Source organism: Berghia stephanieae, chromosome 2 (assembly GCF_034508935.2).
Source record: "Berghia stephanieae isolate SIO BIC M18660-M18661 chromosome 2, UCSD_Bste_1.3, whole genome shotgun sequence".
Lineage (NCBI taxonomy): Eukaryota > Metazoa > Mollusca > Gastropoda > Nudibranchia > Aeolidiidae > Berghia > Berghia stephanieae.
Window position 1 is genome coordinate 127280858 of NC_088361.1, and position 25000 is coordinate 127305857.

General features: G+C 33.4%; 2 protein-coding genes across 2 annotated transcripts in view; one reads left to right on the plus strand and one right to left on the minus strand.

The window, feature by feature from the left end:
* LOC144966557 (uncharacterized) overlaps nt 1–10744 on the minus strand; it is an 86468-nt gene extending 75724 nt beyond the window's left edge. Inside the window, exon 1 of the mRNA XM_078903220.1 lies at nt 10173–10744. The gene's annotated coding sequence lies outside the window, so the exon portion shown is untranslated. The remainder of the gene's footprint in view (nt 1–10172) is intronic.
* Nucleotides 1–25000, plus strand: part of LOC144966558 (UPF0415 protein C7orf25 homolog) — a 209039-nt gene that overhangs the window by 89572 nt on the left and 94467 nt on the right. The window lies entirely within an intron of this gene.

Below are 25000 nucleotides of genomic sequence, written 5' to 3' on the forward strand. Positions count from 1 at the left end.
TGACACTTTACTAATACCTTTCTTTCTCATTAATTTCGCCCATTGTTCAAGTCACAGTTCCAGTAGAGTATATCTTCATCGTCAAACTTCATGTTACACATTCTAACGCACCCGACAAGTTAATCAGTGCCGTAGAAATAAAACCCGACGATCTCCGGCACCGTGCTATTATTTGCGTCCTTGGTTTTACTTTACCCATACAAAAATAACATTGTTTACATTCAAGCCTCACATCATAATGTTGTTTACGTCTAAAAACCTGTCTTATTTTATTAAATTTCAAGCCGTACAATAGGGAATTCCATCTAGCCATCTTCTTTGCCCCAATGCCAGGGGCACTCCAGTTTGCTGAAGTTCTCGTATAATGTATCATTATGCCCATCGTTTTGGTTGTCTCCACACTTCCCGTCATCAGATTTCATCGATGATGTTTTGATATCTCAGATTCTGCCATCTTTTCCCCATAAATTATAGACTATTTTTGTTCCTGCTCACTGTCTACGTCTGTGCCACGTTATCGTTTTGTCCTTTCCTGTTCAGCTCCATTTAATTTTTATAATCCAAACCATTAATTGATTTCAAGCGGTTTTTCCACCTCGGATGATAAATTATTTTGGATTTTCCTTCAATTATCATTATCTTTTTCCTGTCTTCGGTTTTTAAAATAAAAAAAATATTTTCCTTCTCATATCGATTCTCTTCTCCTTCGCTTTTCCTTTTCCTTTTCTTTCCAGCCTGTCTCCAAGCTCTCCTCCAGCCACAACCCCCCCCCCCCCCCCCCCGCAATGCTTGTCTCATTCTTTACTTCTGTGTACCCTTCATATATATATATATATATATATATATATATATATATATATATATATATATATATATATATGAGTGTTGGTGGGTACTCGTAGGTACTAAAGTGCTCGATAATGATGGTTAGAGCTAATATAGAATACAAATTGTCACTCACATTATATGGCCGAGACGTTCGTTTCTGTGGGCTTATTCCCCCATGTGTATTTGTATTCTATATATATATATATATATATATATATATATATATATATATATATATATATATATTGATTTATCTCTTGCTCTCAGCTGCCTCCTCCCCAACCAACATCATACAAAATACTTTATTCATTTGGTTAAGCATTACTTGTTTTGTATTCTTTGAGTAAGTAACTCCTACCAAATCGCCACATACAAAGTAAACTCATGATTGATAATGAAGGGTTATTTACTTTATTGGGCTGTGATGAGATACTAAGGAGAATCACAATGGGATGTTGACTGTAGGGGCCAATTAGACTGCCGAACCTTGATTTAGCATTTCTTTGTTTTCTCTTTTGTTATCTCTTGTGATTTATGATAACAGATGAATCGTTGTGCGGCTATGTGGTCTTGTGGTATGACACTCGCTTTCGGATCGGAAGGTCCTGGGTTCACGCCTCGCTCGGCGCATAGTTGGTCCTTGGAAAAGACTTTTTACTCACATTCTCTCACCGTACTCAGGTGTAAAATGAGTACATGGCCGTTAACAGCGCTGTCTATGTCCGAAAAAATGTATTATCGCCTAACAGGCGCCATGTCCCGTCCTACATGTTAAATATTGGTCATGAACCCACTGTAAAGCGCTTTGAGCACTTTTAGTAGATATAGCACTGTATAAAAGAGTAATTATTTGTTTTTGTTGGGTTTTTTTTAGGCAGATATAATTGAGGAGGTGAAAATCGTCACCCTCCCTCCCACACCCAAAACCTGCTATGTCACATTTTTATCATTCAGAGAAAAATTCTATTTTTGTCATCTATTTAGTGGCTTGAAGTGGAAAATACTTATCTTGTCTGCTTCATAGAATAAACGCCTGAGTTTTTTTTAAGTTAAATTTTTGTTTGATTCGAAGGTGTTTAATACATTGCTTCAGAGTAATTTTTTTTAAATCTGGATGTGACTTGGCAGGTATGGAAAGTTACTTCCTCAATGTTTTATCCAACTCTAATCTCCCAACATGAAGTCTTGTATAATTTACGAGATTGAGCCATCATCTTTCAATATTGTAGCCTACTTTTTTCATTATATTTTTTCGAATGAATTCCTGTGCCAAAGATTGTTAAAATCTGAAATCTGGAAAGTAACTCATGATCCAGTGCCAAACAAATAAGAATTAAAATTATGCAGGAAAAGCATCATCCTCCCTCCCAAACCAAAATTAAATCGCTCTTTATCGAATTTGGATCAGAACTCAGGTACTCTGATTGCAGGGCGGACGTGCGACTGCCACACCTCATTGGTTACACGAAACCGGATATTGCTTGAGAGTGATATATATAATTACACACACACACACACGTATATATATATATATATATATATATATATATATATATATATATATATATATATATATATATATATATATATGGATATGACTTATAGCTTAGCAGATTTTAAAAGTCATCTCTTCAATGTTTTATCCATATCTACTATATTTACTATACATCATCTTCCATATTGTAGCCTCCTTTTTTTCGTTATATTTCTGAATTCTGAATCTGGGAACCTAATCATGATCTTGTACCAAGCAAAGTAAGAATCAACATTATACAAGAAAAGCATCACCCTCCCTCCCTCCCACACCAAAAATAAATAGGTTTTTCTCGAACTCAGGTCTTCTGATTGCAGGACGGATGTAAGACTGTTGTCCCACCACATTGGTTACACGGTATTGTATAGGAGGACCGGAGTTGACTTCACTCAGCTCTTTGTTATTGTTTTTAGCCAGCCATTTTTATATTTATATTTAAAGTGTATCAATCAGACTGTAAACATGTGTGTTGTACTTTACATCCGGCTGGCGAACGTTGTGATTATTTAAACTAAGCGCATAGCATCATTATTTTTTTTTTCCCTCGGTCACTCGCCTGGCAGCCATTCATTTTCAGTGTAAAAATCAGTGGCTAACCATATTACTTACATCTATATCCATCAACCTCATTCCGACCATTGTCCATAATCTCATTCCATGTCTCAATCTAACCTAAGTACCGTGTCGATTACAAAGATCCAAGGGCAGTACAGGGTGGCTAATGCCTCTATTGGCTCCAGGCCTTTTGGGGGGAAATCTTTGGTCAGTTAGCTCCAATTGACCTCTTTGTTTTCATTTTTGTTGATTTAGATTTTGCTCTTGTTCTTCTTTTCCATTTGTTGCAGCGAGGGGAGAGATAATTATGTCTAGTCAATTTGTGGTTATCATGGATTATTATGGTGTCTTACAATTCTTTCTTCATTTCTGTCATTCCTCCTTTCTTTCATTCTTTGCTTCTTCTTCTTCTTTTTCTTCTTCTTCTTCTTCTTCTTCTTCTTCTTCTTCTTCTTCTTCTTCTTCTTCTTCTTCTTCTTTTTCTTCTTCTTCTTCTTCTTTCTCATTACTCTTCCTCTATTTATGTAATGTGTACTACTTTGTGTTTCGTTGCCTTTATTTCATATTTTGTGGCGATTTAATTTACTACTAATGAGAGTGACTTTAAAATGCGTTTACAAATTGAATATTCCATCGAGGATCTATTTTTCACTATTCCAACAATGAATGATTAGTCAGGGAGAAACTGGGACGCCTTTCAGCTTCCTGGAATCTCACTTAATCTGAAAGTAATTTTTCTGTCATTCTATCCACCTGTAAAATTGACTTTAAATTAAATTAATAATACGTCCTTTAACTAGATTTTGAAGGATAATTTGCTGCAAAGATGTCTCTAACTTGTTCGTTTGTTGTTGTTTTTTAAAAATTGTTTTGATTTATTATTATTATTGAGGTTTTTTTATTGTTTGTTTGTTTGTTTGTTTGTTTTGCGCCCTCCCTCCTTTTTTTTCTCTTATTATTATATTAATTTCCGTTTTATTTCTCATGGTCATCTGTTATTCGTATGGCACTTTTGCACAGCTTTTCATATTTTTAACTCGTAATTGCAAGTCTAGATAAAAGAATTTTCTGTATTAAGCGATTACCAAATTCTTACTGGATTGCTACGGGTCAATGAAATGAAGACTTATGAAGACCGTGCTTCGAATTAGACTATGTGCAGTTTTGTTTATTAAAAAAAAATATAGTTTCTTTCGAAAACGGTACAGAGTCTTTCATTGTTTTAAATGATCGTCTTGACGTTGTCTGGCGAGTATGTGGCATTACTAGTGTACAGAAAACCTTTCTCGCAGTCTAGCAAACGAGGGAGGGGATTCCCATTGCTCAATTGATAGAGCACTCGTTTTACGACCAAAGGGACAGGTACAGCGACATCTATATTATGAAGTCCAATCTTTATTGATCCCCCTGCTGGCAGTGGTTAAGTAGCCAGATTTGGTAGACCTGGCAGAGAGTTATATGTGTACTGTCCAAAAGATAACAAGCAATTGCTATTGCCCGTTTAACGCCAGAGAAACCGAGATGAACTCCAGTACCGATTTTTTTCCCTCTAAAGGACTAATTTTCTTGCTGTCCCTGATTTCCCAAAGTGATTGGGGAGGCAAAGAAATCAAGAAATATCTCGATTCTAGTCGACGAAACCTACAATCTATGTCTCCGTGGGTTCATTACCAATTGTAATGACCATTCTTACAAGATATTGAAATAGACTAAGAGTAGAAAGTGGAGTCGGAAGAATTTTGATATGGTTTTTAGGACTGACTGACGTTATGGGAGTTGCGGGGATGGAGGATGTATTTGAAATAAGTAAGGATAGACAGATTATATATATATATATATATATATATATATATATATATATATATATATAGAGAGAGAGAGAGAGAGAGAGAGAGAGAGAGATCGATAGATACATACATTCATACATACATACATACATACATACATACATACATACATACATACATACATACATACATACATATATACATACATACATACATACATACATACATACATACATACATACATACATACATACATACATACATACATACATACATACATACATACATACATACATACAGTTTTTCTATGACAATCTTATTTTTCAGCTGGAAAGCTATTAAAATCTATCAGTAATTGATGATTGTTACACATGTGATATTCATCTTACTTGGCGGCAGTCCCTATCATTATGCTAGCAGCAATTGCAATTGAATGCCAGCATTTCTAAATGCCAATTTCTGGTTATTTTCCCGTAATAGACTCTTGGGCGAGGAGTTTTAAGTAGGTATTTATTTGCAAAAGTAACTCTGACTAAATATGTGGAAAGTGTAAGCTTTGAGAATAGAATGTGCTAACATCAGTAGTAATCTGTATGTATAAGGGGGGGGGGGGGGCAGTTCTAGTACAATGGAGAATGTTGATAACATACATTGTTTTTCCTCTAAAATATGTAGTTGATTACATTTTATTCTTTTTCTAATCAAAAAGATGAAAAAGCCTGTAAGGCTAGGTATGTTAACGTATAGGACATATTATATCAAATATTATATATTTATGCTTTCAAACAATACACTCCAAGGTGGAACTATGAAGTGGTTAAACTCTTGATAAGGTACAAGCAGCACTTTGAGTCATATTATGATATAGGGTAGGTTATCCCAATTTCTTATATTATTGGAAAATGAGCATACACAATATCTTTTCTGAACTCTGCCATACGATACTAAAAAAATGCATTTCTTAAACATAAAGACAAAGGGAGCAAATCCGGTTGTAAATCTTAACTTGACCATATTAGAATATACAGAGAGAAAACGAATATAAATGCCCTGGCAAGAAATGATATCAACCTGTCGCAAAATTTAATGTCTAAATGGGAATACGACGGACAAATTGCACATGTCATGGAGCAATTGATGAAGAATGTAAAAGAGGCTGTGTCAAAAGCTCGTTTTCGTAACGTTCACTACAAAAATACTTCAATACTAAAAATAAATGAGTTTTTATACAGCCCAATATCCACTCGAAGTCTCAAAGCGCTAAACAACGGGTCCCAGGTCAACAGCAACACTTAGCATGCAGGACGAGACGCCTGTTTGGCGATATTACATTTTTGTTTTTGGTCGGACTGAACAAAGCTGTTAACGACCAGGTACTTATTTTACACCTGCGTACGGTGAGAGAATGAGCCTTTTCCAAGGAATCAACCAGGACCTTCTGATCCGAAAGCGAGTGTCATACCACTAGACCTCATAGCTGCACCTACTAGACCTAAGTCATTTTGGAAAACTCATAATAACATTTAAATTTAAATGAGCATTGAGACCGATGTATGTTTCTTGTTTTGTGTCTTGTGAGTGTGTAACTATAGCTTGGTAAACAACGTTTTGTGTCGAGCAATTACCGTTTAATGGCCATGCTGTCTGAGTTCTGCAATTGCATTTTTTTCTGAGTGTTGTTTTTAGATTGTTCTAAATAGAGACTTGGGAATTCGGAATCGAGACTGTCCTGAATGGGATTTTTTTTAAAATACGGCGTCCTGATAATTCATTTCATTAAGTCGAGATTTATACTTACGCGGTTAAATATAAAACAACTCAAAGCCAAGCTGAAGATTTGCATATCGAAGGAACGAATTTAACGTCACAAAGCTCTTTGTTTTTGTTTTTTAACAGCTATTTTAACTATGTGTTTTCACTAAATTACATCAATCAGACTATAAATGTTAATGGAGATTAAGATAAAGGGAGTAAATCTGACTCATGAATGAACAACACAAAATAAACGACGGTTCGGCACCTCGATTTTTTAGTTATAAATGTTAAATGTTACACATAGTTTTCTGTGTTGGGACGTTTTATTATTATCCCTCGACGGATGCTATGACTATTTTACCTAAACGCATAGCATTAATATCTGCTGATATCAACTGTAATTTTTAGGACGCCTTAGTTAAATCGTTTTGCACTTTGTTTTATTTTCATTTGTTTTGTGTTGTTATATTTTCCAGAAAACAGTGGACTTTAATGTCTCCATTAAAATTGTGAGCTTATAATATCTTCCTCCTCTCCATTCATCAGATAAGCAGTTTTATATATATATATATATATATATATATATATATATATATATATAGATATATATATATAGATATATATATATACATATATATATATATATATATATATATATATATAATCATTTATTTTTTAAAATTAAATTTCAATGAAGTCTCTCTATCAGTGAATATAGTTATTAATCCTTGCTCTGTGACGTATGATCTTAACGGTAGCTTTTTATATCAAACTGTAAAGGTTTATGGAAAGGCAAACGTCTTATAGTTATTGTCCCTTTTAGCTCTTCCAAAGGCGGTGTGAAGTGAAATATTTTGCCTTAACTTGCGTGCTGTGATTATGGATTATAAATATCTATATAAATATGAACAGTTGTATAGCGTATTCCCATAGATTTACCATGACCAATGCCTACCACAAACTTATAATATTATCATACTCTGTATGCCGCCCTGACAGATCAGTTGTAACAAGGATGTTGATATTATTAGAATTACTAAGAGCAGAGCTTTAAAATATTTTAGCTAAGTGTAAAACTACATTGTCTGTTTTCTTGTTGTTGTTTTTTTTATTTTTTGCTTGTATTGTTTTTGTTTTGTTAGTTTGTTTTTGTTGTTGTTTTTGTTTTGTTTTTGTTTTTGTTAATGTTTTGTTTTTGTTTTGTTTTTTTTTGGGGGGGGGGGGTTGGGTTGTTTGTTGTTTTGTTTTTTTGGGTTTTTTTTTTTTTGGGGGGGGGGGGCGGAGTTTAATGAGGGGAATTGAAATTTCTTACATTAAAAAATAAAAATAAAAAAGATAAACAAAAGGATCAAACTGTTTAAACAACGCTACTTTGCCAAGATGATTAGATTTAAACGTTGCAGGTATGGCTTAGATTAAGCTCATTTCCTGGGATATCTGACACAAGGTCTGAATATTAAGATATTTTTTTTTACTTCCCAGCAAATTATATCGTATCAACGAGAACATGGCTGTTTAATGTTGATATGGAGGAGTGCTAAAAACACCGGCTTGTCTCTATATCTATTGGTTTGGGAAATTTGCCAATTTCAGGTTTTTGGTCGAGGTTTGTTTTTGTTTTTTGTCATTGTTGTTTTTGTTTTGTTTTTTGTTTTTTTTGTTTTTTGTTGTATGTTTGTTATTTGTTATTTAAATATTGTTTTTTGTTGGGTTTTTAAAAATATCTTGTGTGCCCTGGAGAAAAAATTATTTAATAGGTCGATGGATATTGCGCTTTAATGTACAAGCCTGGTCTTAGCTCCATAATGGTGTGCACTTCGTCAAGTCGTGAACGGCACATAGAATCATGACAGTGTAACGTTAAGTTGGAACCTTAAGGAGACAATCATTTATGAGATGTTTTAGTTCTTTGCGAAAGAGCCTTATCCCTGCATGTACAAGGGTCGACTCAACTATCACTTGACATGAAATTACAATTATTATTATTATTATTATTATTATTATTATTATTATTATTATTATTATTATTATTATTATTATTATTATTATTATTATTATTATTACTATTATTATTATTATTATTATTATTATTATTATTATTACTATTATTATTATTATTATTATCATCATCATCATCATCATCATCATCTTCATTATTATTTTATTATTATTATTATTTATGATAAAATTGTCTCTATAAAGGCTGAGTCTTTTCCTTGTTACGGCTATCTCTAGTCGAAGAGAGTAAAATGTGCATCTATAGAAATAATTAGAGACTTAATGACTTGAACGCATTCATTCAAGGGTCACAGCAACCAGCCTATATAGTGCAGCACGTTTATCCCTGTTGCCAATATTAATCTGTTCTCATTTGTCTCTCATCAACAATTGTGAATTGAAGTTAAAGGTGAAAATTTCACGATTTTCAAAGCACTCGTATTTTATGATGATTGTCTTGTAATTGGCTGGAGAAGTTATTGCGTGCGAATATGTCATTGGTCGTACTTAATTAGACAACTTTAATTATACATATATCTATATAAAAGACTTATTTCTTTCATGCACATGCGTACGTGCATTTGTGCGTATGTCTGTGTGTGTTTGTGTATGTATTTTATAATAAAGAATTAGACCAATGTAGTCGCAGTGCCGCTCCGCAAAAATGACCATTTTGATTAATTGTTTGTTTTTTTCTGAATTTAAGGAAAAATGATTTATTGAAACCGGAACTGGAATTATTTTTATTATTAATTATCACTATTATTATTGTTGTTGTTGTTATTGTTATTATTATTATTATTATTATTATTATTATTATTATTATTATTATTATTATTATTATTATTATTATTATTAGCAGTATTAGTAGTAGTAGTAGTAGTAGTAGTAGTAGTAGTAGTAGTAGTAGTAGTAGTAGTAGTAGTAGTAGTAGTAGTAGTAGTATCATTAATTCATTGACAGAAAAATGAGCCGTGGATTATGTTTTGGTATGGTATTGAAATGAACATCATTTGTCAAATTAAATGGAAACTAGTAGTAGTAGTAGTAGTAGTAGTAGTAGTAGTAGTAGTAGTAGTAGTAGTAGTTGTTGTTGTTGTAGTAGTAGTAGTAGTAGTAGTAGTAGTAGTAGTAGTAGTAGTAGTAGTAGTAGTAGTAGTAGTAGTAGTAGTAGTAGTAGTATCATTAATTCATTGTCAGAAAAATGAGCCGTGGATTATGTTTTGGTATGGTATTGAAATGAATATCATTTGTCAAATTAAATGGAAACTTTAATTTAATGAATGAAGACATGATATGGACGTTACGAGTTTTCTCTTTGTTAAAAAAAAAAACACGATGAATAAAACACTTAACACGAGTATGAGAGATGAGAGAGGGGATGGCAACGCTAATTTGAATAGCAAAGTATTGATGGGACAGGACATAGACTGATCATTAGTAATGATCTGCGGCTATGTGGTCTAGTGGTATGACACTCGCTTTCGTCACCCGACTTATTACCGTATAATGTGGCGGTGGGTCCTGTATAGAAGAAACGAAATTGACGTCACTCAGCTCTTTATTATTGTTGAACTTTTCACTAAATTATATCAATCAGCCAAAAACGTCCAGCACACAGTTTTGTGTTGTTGCGTTATATCCGGCTAGCTGATGTTGTGAATATCTTATCTAAACGCATAGCATCAATAGTTAAACTGCCCAATTATACTTACTTGCATAGATGTGTCTGCATTGTAGGTTTACGGAATGAAATAGCCTTTAGTTATCTATATGTTAATATCAAATATAGTCCAGTTGATTTGTATATTATGACAAGGTAATTGGAACTTCGTGAAATCACAAGAGTTATTTTGTCAGAATTATGGATCTGTCATGGATTATTGATTACAATTTTGAATACACGAAGCATGTAATGAATGATAAATATCCTTTCAATGAGCAGAGAAAAAATAGTCAACACAAAGCATCCAATATTTTGATTTTAGAATCTTGTGTGTTATGTCCGATTGCGTGCACAAAAAGAAAAAAGAGAAATATTGACCGCGATGCAATGCACCGAGAATTACTTGGGGAAATTTAAATTAATGTTGACTTTTACGTTGACTTCAAAAAAACACAACATCATCTTCACTCTCACGCGAGGCGATAAAGGATGATTTGGTGATGTTGTGTTTACATGAGTACAACTTTGTGTTTTTCACCGCGTGTGAGTGTTTACGCGCGCGCGCGTGTGTCTGTGTGTGCGTATTTGTGTGTTTGTGTCTGTGGCCAGGCATTTCGACTCGCTCTCACCACGGCGTCAGTAGAGTACAATAGGTATTAGTCGAATTATTGGGACACAATTCGATCACATAAAAGTTCTCCTTTAACCGATTGAATGTTATTGTTGGGTGTGGAGCATTCTCCTTCCGCAGGATGACGTTAGAACTAGGTCACACGAATATTCACTTGCCAAGTATTTTTTCTAGGGCATGGATAACACTTTCGCAGTATAGATAGTATGCGCTTGGCTAAGAAGCTCACAACATTGCCATCCGGAAATATAACGAACCAACACACAAAATTATGTGTAACCTTAAATGTGCATAGTCTGGAAAAAAAAAGTTATAGTGAGAAAAACTCGGATGGCAAAAAAAAATAAATAAATAACAAAGACCCGGGTGACGTCAACTTCATTATATCTATATTCTTCACGTATCAGTAGACACTTGCGCGTATGTTTTTTTTCCAGTTGACACTTGAGCAGTTATTACGTAGTGATTGTACTTCTGGTTCTCTTTTTGCTCTTACTGATCAACTTTAATAGAAAGTGTTTCGCAAAGTGTTTAACCCTTACTGGTTCCCTTAATATTATCATTAAAAATATTCGCATTGATTTGATATAAATCTAATCGATATCATATGAACGAAAATACGGATAAATTAAGGTTTTTAAAATGTGAATTATAAAGACAAATGCAGGCCACTAACATATAAAAAAAAGTCATGTAGCAATGGGAAACTTATTTGACTGCGCTAGTGTTAACGGAATATGAACAATGAATTTTTTTTTTTAATCCGTGCAAATATCGAAAAACCTTCAGAGAAAATCTTGCGCATGTGGTGACCGCATTGTCTACTGAGAGTACTATATAAGAAGTCACTAGGTGACCGACATCCGTTAAACAAACATAGCACTTGAGCTTAAAAGTATGCACGTGATTAGAATAGAGATAAAGATAAAGGGAGTAAATCTGACTCATGAATGAACAACACAAAACAAACAAACAAGTGATTAGAAGCTCTTGTGTCATGCTTTTATTTATTTTTTATCGGCTCAAAAAAAAATGATGAGATGAATAAGCAGCTTCGTCTATGACATGATCTGTGATTTTTTAAATATTGTTTTCCATTTGTTTGTCTATTTTCATAGTACAATATATTTTTTTTTATTTTATTTTATTTATTCGTCTGTTGCTTTATTTTGGATAGAAAGTGTGTTTAGCATTTGCTTTTGCTTTTTTCCCTCACAATTTTAAACTTATGTAGATACTAGCGAAACAGATAAGAGCTGTCAAGTCGATCAATCAACTTCTGTTTGTTTGTTTTTGTTTGTTTTGTTTTTTTAACCCTACGGTGGATATAATAAAAGTAAGCAAGTCGCATGGTGGAATTATCATCATAATCATCCTGTGTTCATGACAATATACTGTGCGTCGTTTCCAATTAATATCATCATCATCATCATCATCATCATCATCGTCATCATGGCAAAATTATTCATATGGTTCGTTTACAAACTTAATGCACAAACTACTAATGTATTTCTAGTTATTCTAATTTTTATTGCATTGTAATTTAAATTTTTAAGTAGAACCTTACATTTTCATGCACTAAAATGATTTAACAGTATCGGGAGCGAAGGATAAACTCCTAAAACTCAGCAAACCACGGCGCTTCCATTTGCCAGTTATTGTCAATAAGCAGAGTATCGTTCTAAGAGATTTTATTGAAATTATGTGACGACGTGATGGGATGCATGCCTGATCGGGTTATCGGTTTATGCTAGGGAAGTGGGGCTGGGGGGTGGGGGGGGGGGTTAGGAATCGAAAGAAGAGGCGGGGGGGGGGGGGCATAGACTACTGTAATCTGTATGGGGGGGGGGGGGGTTAAATGGAGGACAACAACACTGATTGGATTGCCCCATTGTCATTGTACCCGGATGGAATACGGGTGATGTATAGCACTTACCATTCATTGTTATCGATTCCATTAAATACCGCTTATTTCAGCGTCGGGGCCAGTTTCATGACAAACTCTTGAAGGATGATGAAAAATCGAATAAATGATGAAAGAAAAATTGATCTGGAATTTCGTGTCGGTCAAAAAAATAAATCCGAAAATTTTAGAAAGAAATTAGTGGCGATGGGAATTGTTTTAAAAGTTTGTTGCTTTCTAATACCAATGTGTAGATGCGATGTAAACCCACGTGTGTTTGATAACCCAAATTGCTTTGGGCTCATTCTTGTAATGGAAATACTCTCAAACAAACGCAAAGTACTGTCCATTACAGTCATGTTAAAACAGGGCCATAATTGCGTTCGGCTATCAGACCTGCTAATGAGTGCACCAAAGGTGTAACATTAGATTCTTTGAATCAAAGCGCGACATGATTCAGTTGCCCTCCCGAAAGACATTTTTACACACCATCAGTAAGCGGAAGGTGGGTCTGTTTGACCTGGCGGAAAGCACATTGCAATAGACTCGCGTCATATTATACGGTCTTCATGTAGTCGGGCTCAAATTCCAAGAGACCAATTTCTTGGATATTTAAAGATAAATAAACTTTTTTCACGAATGTGAGAAACAACTCAAGTTTTTTATTCACCATGCCGTTTCACCATTCCACTATTAATGGCATTTGAAAAAGTAAGCGCCAAAATAATAATAATAATAATAATAATAATAATAATAATAATAATAATAATAATAATAATAATAATAATAAAATAATAATAATAATGATAATGATAATAATAATAATAATAATAATGATAATAATAATAATAATAATAATAATAATAATAATAATAATAATAATAATAATAATCTTTATTGTCCAAGTAAAAGGCAATTCATGTGAGGTAAACAATGCTCAAACACTTTGGTTCATGGTATGAGTATGAACATCAACACATTTACAAGTACAAATGGAAATGCATTGGTAATATTATTAAATGGGTACACGCATACCGCCGTCTTTCAATACTGTGTCTGCATGTAAATTTCAGATTTCGTTAGGATTTGTTGGGGAAAGTCTTTAGAGCGGATACTTTCCGGGTGATTACTCCTTCATTATTTTTATTATTATTGTTATGATTATTATTATCATCATCATCATCATCATCATCATCATCATCATCATCATTATTATTATTATTAATATAATTATTATTATTATTACCATCATCATCATCATCATCATCATCATTTATAATTATTATTATTATTATTATCATTATTATTATTATTATTATTATTATTATTATTAATAATAATAATAATAATAATAATAATAATAATAATAATAATAATAATAATATTATTGTGGGGTAGTTGCACACATATGTAATGGCTTGTGATCGTATAGTGGTGTTTTTGATAGATGGTAGTATTATCCTTTGCGTCGTGTTGTAGATGTTAATAATGACGAAAGAGTTCAGGGGTCGGTGATGATAATTGAATGCACAACATCAAGACATTCAAATAAAAGTCCAGATTCCAAGTTTCATTTCTTACAGTTTTATTTGTTTGTGATAAATTCAAAATCCAAATCATGATAAATTCCAAATCCAAATCAAATAGCATGGTCATAATTCAATCAGTTTTATAAATTCCAAATCCGTAAAATCAGTCCACATGTAAAGTCAATTTTGCCTAAGTAACCATTTTCAATGTTCGTGGAATATTTCTAAGTCCGTAAAAGCAAATAAATGATGGTGAGCACAAAAGGTTTAAAGTGTGCAGCTCATGGTCAAGTTGAATCCTCCCGTTTTCCTCGAAACATCCTCTTTTATCCCTATCAAAATTTTACCCATAGTTCCATTGTTTCCACGCCCCCTTGCAGTTTTGACAGTTCCCTGTCAGTCTATAATCCAACCCCTAAGAGTAAGACCAAATCATAATCAAACCTGAAACGTCAATTCCTACATATTGGTGTTAAACCCCGCCTTTTATGATATAATATTACTTTTGGTAAACGTTAGTTCAGTACGCCCAAATAATCTGTACGCCCAAATAATAAATTCCAACTATAATTTGATGCTATTATCCCCAATAACCAAGTAACACCGATCAAAGAAAGTAATTTTCTAGTACTCAATATAATGACCAATTCTTTAACTTTGGAACGTAAAACTGTCCTAGACTACTCAATATAATGACCAAGTTTAACTGATATACAAGCACTGTGAACTCATTAAACCCACTTGCTATAAGCTAACTCTCTTACATACGCCCCTTTCTTAGAATTTAAATTGACTTTAAAACAATTTCAATTCAAAAAAATTACAGTGAGAGATTAAATATATATGTAATGTCCAACTAAAATGTAATAAATAAATGTTAAAATGATAATACTTATACCAGTTAAATATTTAAAAACTTTAAACTTCCCTGTCAGGTCGGAAAATGTCCTAATCCCTTTGGTCTATCCACGAATACATTAAAATGGAGTAACAATCTCGACTACGCCATTGATACGTCCAGAATCAACACAATCTACAGACTACAAATACACAGCAACCTCAATTACATCGTACCTTTCATATTATACAAACTTGACAGAATTCATAAAATAATATCTGTATCAACACAGATTTCTTCCATGAACCTTTTTATATTTACATTCTTTATTGAACAATTGGATTACTTGTATTTACTTCTACAACAACAATACCCAACGATGTACGATGTCAATAATTACATAAACGTTCAAGATACGATTGTTTTTACAAAAATGATGTCCAATTGTGAACAATACTACTTCCATCATATGCAGTGGTGATCGTATTCAAATTTAAACTTATGTCAATATACAAGTGTGCAGCACCCATATCTACAATTTATAAACATTGAATATTATAATAACGCCTGTCTTAGTATCATTGTAAAAGATAAAGGCTATATATGTATATAAGACAATGCAGGAAAAAGTATCGCAAAACGCCACATGAGCGATTTCCTTGGATTCATTATCGTATGATATTCAACAACCTGCGTTCAAATAACGAAAATATTGTTGACCTTATTCGACCCTACTACATACACTACTTGACTTACTTCTTGACTTAGATGCCTTTCGCGTCTCGACCGAAAGATCGGGTCGCCTTGGCTGTTTCCAGTATTTCCTGTGTGAGGTGTCTCCAATATTGCCGGTCCTCTGCTAGGGTTCTCAGATTTTCAAGGTCCCCTGCCGTTATGAGACTAATGCTTTGTCCAAGTGTTGTGAGGTTTTTGTTTAGGATCACAGGGAGTGTTGTGATCGGTCTTCCTCTGAAAAGGTTCCCGTGTTTTTGGAAGTATCCCGACATGGCTTGGTTTGCTGGTATGTTTTTGTCCCTGCGTAGTATGTGACCGAAAAGTTGCCATCGTTGTTGTAAAATGTCAAGGGAGATTGGTCTTTCTTTTGTGATCTTATAGAGTGATTCATTTGAGATCTTTTTGGGGTATTTGATGTCCAGTACCCTTCTTAGCTGTGTGCGATGGAAGGCATCCAGATGTTCTTCTTCGGATTTTGTCAACGCCCAAGTGCCGCAGTTATACAGAAGTACCGGTTTTACAAGAGCATGGTACAGTTTCAGTTTGGTTTTTCTCTTTATTTTGTCACCTCTAATCCATACATTGGTGAGTTTACTGAGTGCGGCGTTTGATAGCTGTTTTCTTCTTTGTACATCCTCGGTGTCTCCAATTAGTGAGCCGACTTTCTTTGTTCTTTTCCATTCCTCTTTGTTCCTCGATATTGTTGTAAATTCGGTTTTATTGGCATTGACTTGGAGGTTATATTTCATGAGGGTATTTTGTATGATGTCTATATTTGCTGGTGTTGATCCAATAAAATCGACATCATCTGCATAGGCGATTTCTCTAGGGATTGCATTCTCAATATGAGTCGTTGGTTTTGGAATGACTTTTCGAACTTCTTTCAGAGCGTGTTCTAAGTATATTGTGAACAGAATCGGGCTCAGACTATCTCCTTGGGGGGTCCCGATGTTACTTTCGAACTGCGTCTGTTTTGTGGCCCCGTATATCCTTGGTTGTATCTTTGTGTTGCTGAGGAGAAATCGGATTATTCGGAGCTCGTCTTCGTCTACTATTTCTGTTAATATCTCCAAAAGTTTTCCTCTGTCGATCGTATCAAAGGCTGCGGACATATCGATTCCGGTTATTGTTATGGATATGTTTTCTTTGAGTGCCTTTGCTGCCAACCATTTATGTGTCCATACAACGTCCGATGTGCTTCGGTCTTGGCGAAACCCGCTTTGGCTATGTGATAGGTATTTTTCTATTTTCGGTCTAATTCTGTTGAGGACAATAGTTGACAGTGTTTTTCTTATGGTATTCAGTAATGTTATTGGGCGCAGGTTGTTTACGGGTCCTTTCGTTTTTCCTGGTTTTTGTATTGTAATTAGGACACCGCTGTTTATGTCCCAGTCTTTGTGTGTTGAGAATGTTTTGTTCATTATGTTTGCAATGCTCAGATCCAGGGAGAGTGTACCGCATTTCAGCAATTCAGCGGGAATTTCATCTTCGCCTGGGGATCTGTTATTGTTTAGGCACTTTATGCTATTTCTAACTTCAGTTGTTGTGATGCGGTTGTTTAGGTCTCTAGGGTTTCCTGAGAAGGGCGATATTTGTGAGACTTGTTTGTGAAATTTCTGCTGGAAGTGGTCAGTTACAATGTCAAGGATATCGTTGGGATTTGTTGTCTGTTTGCCAAATTTATCCTGTAGTTTTGGGTTCTCGAATGGTTTTCGGTTCAGAGATTTCGTCGCTTTGAACATAGACGATGCGTTATTTTTGGACTTTTCTATGTCTTCCACTTTTTTGTCTAATTCCTCGTTTCTGTGTTTTATTGTAAGTGATCGAATTGAATGCAGTATTTTGTTTCGTTCCGTTTTCAGGTTTATTATTTCTTCCGAGTCTTTCGTGTTTTGTATCCTGATCCTAAGTTCTTTTTGTTGCCGCGATAGATCGTTAATAGCGATGTTAGGCGTTCGATTTGGTTTGTTCTTAGTTGTATTAATAGAGCCTGCACTTTCTTCCCCGCATATTTCATTGCCGCTTGCGTCTCTTTCCATTCATTGTTTGGATTGCTGTTTTGCTTTATTTTAAATAGACTTGAGTTAAGTTCATATTGGTAAAGAATGCGACATTCTCGCTCATTTACTATTTTTGCCGTGTTTATTTTGACTGCCGTTTTACCTTTCTGTCTTCGTTGTCTGTACACATTTATGTTGAAATTCGTTTTTACAAGTTTGTGATCGGATGTTAGCAGTGTACCACCGTATGATCGCGAGTTGGTTGAGTAGTGTTTATGGCGGTGTCGACATATGATATAGTCTATTTGGTTGTGTATTGTTATCATTTTGTCTTGGGTTTGGTCTTTCCTTTGTCCTACCCATGTTGTCTGGTGTCTTGATGGGTGGTTGAAAGCACTGTTTGTTATGAAAAGTTTTCTCTGTTCACAGAACTGGACTAATTTTTCTCCGTTATCGTTACGTTTTCCTTTTGAGTATGATCCTAAACATAGTGTGTCACTGTCGAGACGTTTTCCTACTTTGGCATTAAAATCTCCAGCAATTATTAATATTGATTTGTTTCCTATTTTGTTCAGTGTATCGTCTAGGTCTTTGTAAAGTTTATCAGTTTCCTCTGGGTATTGTTTTGCGCGTTGACTTGTTGGTGCGTAAACATTTACGATTGAGATAGTGAACGTCTTCTTACCGTGATCGTCTTTATTATCGTTATTCTGGTTCCTTGAATTGATCTTACACTTAAGCTCAAGAACACATATTCTGTCCGAAACATTCCATTCGTCACTCGTCAAATCCCTGCAGTTTTTATTTATGAGAAATCCACATCCATAGTGAGGTGAACTGGAAGCAAAGCACAGCAGTCTGTGACCATTTATTGTTTGGTCGACGCCATCTTGGATCTTCGTCTCTTGTAAACACAACACATCGATTTTATAACTTTCTAAATCTTGACACAGTTGTTCCTTTCGAATGTTACTTTTAATAGATCTTAAGTTAAAAGTTCCAATATTAAGATTAGTCCACATCAGGTAAAAATTAAAGATTCCACACAGTGAATAAATAGAAACATAAGACTATCCACTGAGCCGAAGCTCAATGTCAACAGGTGTCAGCCATGTTGTCCGCTAAGGACACTACTAGACTACGTTATTGTTACATCCTCTACCTGGTGTGTGGACTCACATCACCCACCGGAACTCTGCAAGATTACATCATCTACCTGGTGTGTGGACTCACATCACCCACCGGTACTCTACAGATTACATCATCTGCCTGGTGTGTGCTCACATGCCACCTCATCAGAACTCGATCAACAAACACAGACAATTACAACACACAACCTCTGTCGACTACTACACACGAACTCTTTGTCAACACATGGCTGAGTTCACAACGTTCTTTTGACTTGCTGGTTAAGTCAAACTTCATTTAAATTCAAGATCTCGCACACAGTTCATCTTGAATTTTTACAATTTCATCTACAATGAGATTCAACGTTTACACAAGACAACCACAAATATCTACGAGGAGAATCGACCCAGATGCCGGAGATGAATGGATTACAGCGACGTCACAAGACCAAGAAATCAACGTTTTAATGTAACCATTTTCAGCGGTTGCATAATATAAGGCTAGATTCTATTCTTCCTTCCAACAGGTTAAGCATACGTTTGCTACCTGTAGAGTCTTTTTTCGTCCCAATTCAAAAGACTCGAACAAATACAACACACTAATTGCAAAAGTTGGTCACTTTAGTAACAGCCCACAATCACATACTGTGTTAGATTTTACTTATTTAGTTATTTACACTGTACTAAATATGAATAAGTCGGACAGACTAATGACTGATTATTTACTAAACACTAAATATGTGATGTGAACAAGTCGGACAGACTAATGTCTGATTATTTATTAAACACTAAATATTTGAATGTGAAGACATTATGGTGATAATTCGAAGACATTTACAGAGGAAAACGTTTTTAATTAATTAACAATAATTAAAGTGAATTTATGACACTTGGGCTATTCAGTGACCACAACACACACAACAATGCAACACGTAGACTAGATACAATCACCTGAACTCTTATAGTTGATATATTTTTTTCATTACATGAAAACTCATTCTAAATGGATACAATGACTTCATTAACAATTACTGACAATTTTTACAGGATGACCATTCTCAAAACGAACGGATTACTGAGAAATGTGACCTCTGATGGATGACCACAAAGAACAATTTGATATCAATGTAGTTGTAAACTACACCCTGATGACTTAAAAAGCTTAAAAAATTGAACCATCAACAATGAACAATGAATGATAATAACTTCAACTTGAATTTTAAAATGATGATAATGCTATTATTATGATTTATTTTTAAATATTTTTTTATTACTAATTGAAATGTAATCCTTCGTATATGGATCTAGATGTCTATAATACATTATTTGTACCACATATTATAAGTAGGAATTAATGTAATAATGTTGTTTAAATGGAATCATACAATATAAGGGAATATACAAGGTACTGGTTTTGATATGTCAGTAAATGAGTAGACATACATGGAAGCTGAGATTATCACCCATGTCGTAAAGAGTTCAATTTGAGATTGAATAAGACAACGTGAGTATATCACAAATGGAATTTGAACCATCCTTTTTCACGCAATACTATTTATGTGTGATGGGATATGACGAGAATTAAACACTTTTATTGCTATGAAGATGGAATTTAAGGTGAAAAGATATTTTGTCTTTGAACTTTTAATTACTTGATATCTTACTGTCAATATTGTAATGCCTTAAAAAGTATAATCGATAAATATATAAATGTTTAATCAACTTTCGTGTTGGTAAATTTAAATTTTAATCACTTTTAAATGATAGATACCTTACTGTTGATGTTGTAATTTGAAAGAAAAAAAATCTATAATCGATATATATATATATATCTATTTAGATGTTGTAATCAAATTTGATGTTTGTGAATTTATCAATGTTGTAATACTATAAAACCTATAATTGATATATATATATATGAATGTTGTAATCAACTTTGGTGTTTTTGAATTTAAAGTTTAAAGTTTTTAAATATTTAACTGGTATAAGTATTATCATTTTAACATTTATTTATTACATTTTAGTTGGACATTACATATATATTTAATCTCTCACTGTAATTTTTTTGAATTGAAATTGTTTTAAAGTCAATTTAAATTCTAAGAAAGGGGCGTATGTAAGAGAGTTAGCTTATAGCAAGTGGGTTTAATGAGTTCACAGTGCTTGTATATCAGTTAAACTTGGTCATTATATTGAGTAGTCTAGGACAGTTTTACGTTCCAAAGTTAAAGAATTGGTCATTATATTGAGTACTAGAAAATTACTTTCTTTGATCGGTGTTACTTGGTTATTGGGGATAATAGCATCAAATTATAGTTGGAATTTATTATTTGGGCGTACAGATTATTTGGGCGTACTGAACTAACGTTTACCAAAAGTAATATTATATCATAAAAGGCGGGGTTTAACACCAATATGTAGGAATTGACGTTTCAGGTTTGATTATGATTTGGTCTTACTCTTAGGGGTTGGATTATAGACTGACAGGGAACTGTCAAAACTGCAAGGGGGCGTGGAAACAATGGAACTATGGGTAAAATTTTGATAGGGATAAAAGAGGATGTTTCGAGGAAAACGGGAGGATTCAACTTGACCATGAGCTGCACACTTTAAACCTTTTGTGCTCACCATCATTTATTTGCTTTTACGGACTTAGAAATATTCCACGAACATTGAAAATGGTTACTTAGGCAAAATTGACTTTACATGTGGACTGATTTTACGGATTTGGAATTTATAAAACTGATTGAATTATGACCATGCTATTTGATTTGGATTTGGAATTTATCATGATTTGGATTTTGAATTTATGTTGTGGTTGTGTTTGAGTTGCCTCTGTCGTTGTCATCAGCGTTCCCGTTATGACTGATGGTTGCAAGTGTCCTCTTTCGTGATGACTGTATCATGTTTTAGTGCAAACACTACTTCTGCCTTTGATTAACTCGAATTATTCCCCTTAGACAATCCCTAATTTAATGAAATATGATTTTGTTTATGTTATCGTAGCACTTCCTACCATTTCAACTGATTGCCGAATGATTACACAGTTAAGATTTGACAATTGAACATAACTTCTTCTTCAACTCAGTTACACATTGTATGATATAAATGTTAAATTCAAACCACGCAGTAAATATTGATTACAATTACAACAGCAAATCGATAGGAGAAAAATATGATAATCAAAATATTCGCAGAAACGATATACACTCTGGTCAATAAAAATTCAATGTTTCGCGCCTTTGCCCTCGGCTTATAAAAATATTCATATAACTCATTGCGACGTTATCTCGCGCCTCTTAATATAGCATTGATAATTGTGTGCGCTTTAACCACGCGCATCGTATTTATAAAAATTCTCCGCCTTCTGCATCATTTCATAATGTTAAACCATGCGCTTTAATCAAAAGCAAAATAAAATATTCCCGAACGCCTCATTCCTGCGTCTCGTAATTTAAATCGTGTGCACTTTAATTACCGCGTCTTACATCACTGCGCTTATTTACCCACTATGCATTTACAGCATTTTACCATATGGGTTACTTATAATTCGCTGATTCTTAACAAGTTAACCACTTGTGTCACAAATATTATCAGCTCACATGACATAATGCATTTTCAATATTTTGTTATTCTTCCGTAATAACATTTTAACTCCCATTACAAGAGACCAGTTTTTCATAATAATTGATACTCCGCCCGCCATTGTATTTATATTATCTGCTTTTAATTCTCCGACTTCAAACAAAAGTCCGTTATTCCGTTATTATGAGAATATAATTCCTTCAAAAAATTACGATGAAACACGTTTCAAAACAAAACAAAACAACGATTGACTCATAGTGACTCAACTTAATTTTCGGTGATAAAATCAAAATGTCTCATGTAATCTATTATAACGCCATTTCTCATTACAAATATATAATTAGCTCTGTTGTCGATTACTTGGCTGCGTTAACCACGCATTTATTACCAAGAAAACAAACAGATATAAAACTTTGCTCTTTGTCATGAACCCATGAATCTCAAAGAGTCAATATCAACCTACCAATTCATCCCTATTGACGGGAGAAAAATATAATCAATGATGTTGTAATATAACAATAAATACCATAAGACATTTTTCAATTATCAAAACTTATAATGTACGTGTTGTTATTGCCATCGTCTTCTTGAGTCATTTTGACAGAAAATAAAACGTAACAACATTAAATAATGGACCAACTGTCTATGTAATTCCAACAGTAACATACAAAAATTGAAATAAAAATCGACACATCTTTGTTACTGATATTAACAAAACATTGCCATTAACGGTACAAATTAATATTCGAAGAATTATTCCGAAACGCTTGATTGTAAGTAAACGCATTTTCATTTATTTTGAAAAATAAAACGCACTAAAATATTCATTTAAATTCTGCAATTTTTCTTCATCTCTCCCTCTCCTCTTTTTTAAATATTTGAAATACATATAGCATCAATATGATATTATTATTATTATTATTATTATTATTATTATTATTATTATTATTATTATTATTATTATTATTATTATGATTATTATTATTATTATTATTATTATTATTATTATTATTATTATTATTATTATTTTGCCGTTCTATAATATATTGCTTTTAGTTTTTAATATATTTTCTTGTTCCATCTATGGTTCTTAATTTCAATATTATTTCGTTTAATTTTTTTTAAAATACCGTCTTTTATCAGAATTTTAGGAATCATCTATAATTTCAATAATTTTTTTCAACATTTCATTACAAAAAATTATACTACTTCACCTTCAATATTGATATTCATTTTCTTTTCCAAATAAGAATATTTTCCTATCTGTTCACAATTTTCACTTCAAAATTCGAGTCTCACAAAAACTTCAATAGATAGTAACACCGCAACAATACACATTTCTTGTGTATCCATGGTTCGGAATAATAACATCTTTACATCCTGGTACCATGGCTCCAAAAAAAAGATATATAAGAATCCTGGTCACGGCACCAAAAAGATACATAATGTGGGGTAGTTGCACACATATGTAATGGCTTGTGATCGTATAGTGGTGTTTTTGATAGATGGTAGTATTATCCTTTGCGTCGTGTTGTAGATGTTAATAATGACGAAAGAGTTCAGGGGTCGGTGATGATAATTGAATGCACAACATCAAGACATTCAAATAAAAGTCCAGATTCCAAGTTTCATTTCTTACAGTTTTATTTGTTTGTGATAAATTCAAAATCCAAATCATGATAAATTCCAAATCCAAATCAAATAGCATGGTCATAATTCAATCAGTTTTATAAATTCCAAATCCGTAAAATCAGTCCACATGTAAAGTCAATTTTGCCTAAGTAACCATTTTCAATGTTCGTGGAATATTTCTAAGTCCGTAAAAGCAAATAAATGATGGTGAGCACAAAAGGTTTAAAGTGTGCAGCTCATGGTCAAGTTGAATCCTCCCGTTTTCCTCGAAACATCCTCTTTTATCCATATCAAAATTTTACCCATAGTTCCATTGTTTCCACGCCCCCTTGCAGTTTTGACAGTTCCCTGTCAGTCTATAATCCAACCCCTAAGAGTAAGACCAAATCATAATCAAACCTGAAACGTCAATTCCTACATATTGGTGTTAAACCCCGCCTTTTATGATATAATATTACTTTTGGTAAACGTTAGTTCAGTACGCCCAAATAATCTGTACGCCCAAATAATAAATTCCAACTATAATTTGATGCTATTATCCCCAATAACCAAGTAACACCGATCAAAGAAAGTAATTTTCTAGTACTCAATATAATGACCAATTCTTTAACTTTGGAACGTAAAACTGTCCTAGACTACTCAATATAATGACCAAGTTTAACTGATATACAAGCACTGTGAACTCATTAAACCCACTTGCTATAAGCTAACTCTCTTACATTATTATTATTATTATTATTATTATTATTATTATTATTATTATTATTATTATTATTATTATTGTTATTATTATTATTATTATTGTTGTTGTTGTTGTTGTTGTTGTTGTTGTTGTTGTCATTATTATTATTATCAATGTTATTATTATTACGACGACCACCTTCGTCATTGTCATCA